Here is a 3,154-nt window from a genome sequence, read left to right as displayed (position 1 = left end):
AAATATATATATTAAAGAAGAAAGAAATTTAACACTTCAACAGTTGGAAAAAAAAACAAAAAACGAACAAACAGTGAATAATAAACATTAAAAACGGAAAGTTGAAGATTTTTTTTCCACCAAACATAAAATATGGTTCATACCCCACTTACTTTCAAAGACATCTAAATTATTTGTGTACTTAAAATAAATGTAAATCTCACACAGACGCAAGGAACAACCAGTCTTTGAAATAAAACACAAGCTTCATTTTTAAATCTCTATTGATCTTTTTAATCTATTTATTTTTTCGTCCATATGACTAGTTTTGCAGTCCTGGCTAAGGAAAATCCTTAATGACTGTTGCTAAGGAAACCAGCCATTTNAAAAAAAACAAGACAAAAATATTGGGAGTTTAAAGATTTAGAAAATTCATAATAAAGAAAACGTAAAAATTAATAAGCAATTTTAAAAAAACATTGACGGCAGTAAGAACATGTCTTAATTACACTTTTCCAAAAGCTTTGTAGTAAATGTTGCTAACTATATATAACACACCAGTGAAGTTTTACTTTTTTACTCATGATAATCTTCATTACATTTAATAACCGCTCAGGAAATTAGTCCAAAAACTGGAAACTTAACCAACCAAAGCCATAAACTTTATATGTCACTGTTGAGTCATTAGAAAACACAGCTCAGTCATTGCAAAAACATCTATTCAGTCAAATAACAACTCAGCACACACAGAGGAAGAATTTTATTGCAAAGTTGTTCCCATTTTCTCATTAAGGCTTTGATTTAGATTCTGAAACATCCGGACACAGTGTGGAGCTGAGAAAATTATAATAAAAGATATGACGTTACAAACCTGTTTTGGACAATGGCGTGGAAGAAAAAAAAAAAAAGAAATATGTAGCGGGGAAGGCATTCTGCAAAAGCTAAACCCTCACATTTTGTCATGAAGACAAATGGGATTTAGAGCGAGCCATCATCTAAACAGGGAACATTTCATTTCATAATTTAGGGAGAACATTAGATTACAGCATGAAAGCAGAAAGAAAACAAACATGAATGACAGGATTTCACTGGATCTGATTTCAACCAGATTTAACTCAATAACCAAAAATTTCCTCCTGAATAACTTACGGGTTGCCCTCCTCCTGTATATTAGATTGTGTGTGTATAAAAATACTGCTCAGTGCGCTCTGCAGCATCAGTATCGCTTCATCTGTCTACGCTCTTGTCTTTTCTGCTTTTTCTCATTCACCTCCTCCGGTGCTGAAGGATTCTCTGCCATAAACCAGGGGCCCAGAAAATTCACCCAAAGCAGGTGCAGGGCACGAGCGGGGGCCTGAAACACGCACAAAGCACAGGACATGTCAGGAGAAGAAGAAATAAAGTATCAGAGATGAAAGAAGGAAAAAAAAGCTCTTACCAACCACCAAAGGTACCAGAAATAAGAAGAGATGGTGCTAAGCACCTGCACTATGGCGGTGAGCAGGATTACATCTTTAAGGTGTCTGAAAACAAAACAAAACAACAGACAGCTCAAATTATTAATCTGAGTATTTGGACCAGATTTTATATATCATTTTCTAAACTTTAAATGTAACATAGCTTTAATGAGACTGTGAGATATTATATCAAAAGAGTCTAAATATGGAAAACAATGTTTCAGTGTTTTTAAGAGTTCAGATAAATGTTAACGTTGTGTCTAACATTAAGACACAAACTTAGAGTAACAAACTCAAAACTTGCTCATCTATCAAAAGTCTATTTGCAGTGGATCAGTTGGAATCAGCTATAAGCTCCTTTCAACTAAATAAGGGGATGTCTACTGATACTAAAATATCAAATTCAATACCAATATACCGTATAGGAAAATATTTAACATTCAATACCATTTTCAATACTACTGGGACAAAAAGGCCAGATAATTAAAGGCATGACAAAGAAAATGTTAGCTTAGAAAAGCTCACCTTTCTTAATTTCACCATGAAACATGCTTTCTTATAGTGGAGGAAGTTCTATTTCCGGGTGGATCATCAAAATAAGTGGTCCTCCTAATTGTCAATCATTCTGGTTATATGTATGTAATGGACTTATCACAAGAATGACGTACTCATCCCCATTTTCACTTACTGGTGGTTAGTCTTTTGGAAAGTAAGCTCTGATGAGCGATGCAGACAGCAACTTTTAAACAAAGCGTGCACAAGGAGAAATGGGCTGGTGCACGCTCTTGCACACGTTTAATAGGCATTCCTTTTCTGGAGCGGGTACAGGGTTGTGCATGTGCATTTCTTTTTTTTTCTGCATAAAATTGACTATAGGTGGCTGATCATAACCTCAGTAAGCTAATTATAACCTTGGTTTATAGATTGTAATATTTTTCTGTTTTGTAAAGTTAATTATAAATATGTAACGTCATTTTCAACCTTATGACCTTTTTGGATTTGTTCACCTCATATCTGCTTTATTCTTACAGTAGCAGACATTTTAACCAGCAGCAGTAAAACAGGAATAGATGGATTTCTACAAGGTGTTTATGTGCCGACTTCAAACTCATCATTATTTATGCCACAGTTCCATTTGTAAGCATCGATTTATGATTAAAAATGCTGATGGCACCATCTAATGTTACTTTAAGTTTTAATGTATTGAATAAATCTTTTTTTTTTTTTTTTACTTGTGCACATAAGAATCGCTGATGTGTCATTTTGTGGTTTTTAATGCTCTTGGTTTAGTTTTGTGGTGGTGACAAACTGGAGCAGGTGACAGCTTGGCAGGGCGACAGAGTGAGACGTTTAGTAGAGGTGACAATCCTCTAAATCCCTGAGAGGGTGGAGCGCTTCCCACCAAGACTTATGCTCTAAATGTCTCCATCACTTCAGAGGACATTACGCTGACTTCAGTAAATTCCCTGGAAAACTTAGCCATGGCCATAAAGTTGATCTTCCTCTCCGTTAACCAAGCTCTCAACTCAAAGCTTAAGAGGCTTGTTCTCCTCTCAGGAGGAGGCAGGTTTCCACAAATGACTACAAACAGAAGTATGTCCTCCAAACTGGAGTTATAAAAACAGACTCAAAGACAGGAGTGAAATGCAGCAGAAATTCTTGACAGCTTCCTTTTATAGCCAGGGTGGGAGCTGTGAACGCTGCCCAGCCTGGACTCT

The 3,154-nt window shown here is 35.8% G+C and overlaps 1 long non-coding RNA gene across 1 annotated transcript; it reads right to left on the bottom strand.

Annotated features, from left to right (window-relative positions):
* Window positions 1-724: 724 nt before the first annotated feature.
* LOC107097785 lies at window positions 725-1,579 on the bottom strand. Its single transcript, XR_001481858.1, has 2 exons — window positions 1,418-1,579; window positions 725-1,333 (listed from the first exon to the last, which is right to left on the bottom strand). It is a non-coding gene; the product is annotated as an uncharacterized LOC107097785 (long non-coding RNA).
* Between the last annotated feature and the right edge of the window lie 1,575 nt (window positions 1,580-3,154).

The sequence above is a fragment of the Cyprinodon variegatus genome, unplaced genomic scaffold, assembly GCF_000732505.1.
Source record: "Cyprinodon variegatus isolate N-32 unplaced genomic scaffold, C_variegatus-1.0 Scaffold724, whole genome shotgun sequence".
Taxonomy (NCBI): Eukaryota; Metazoa; Chordata; class Actinopteri; order Cyprinodontiformes; family Cyprinodontidae; genus Cyprinodon; species Cyprinodon variegatus.
This window is presented reverse-complemented; position numbering and strand designations above follow the sequence as displayed.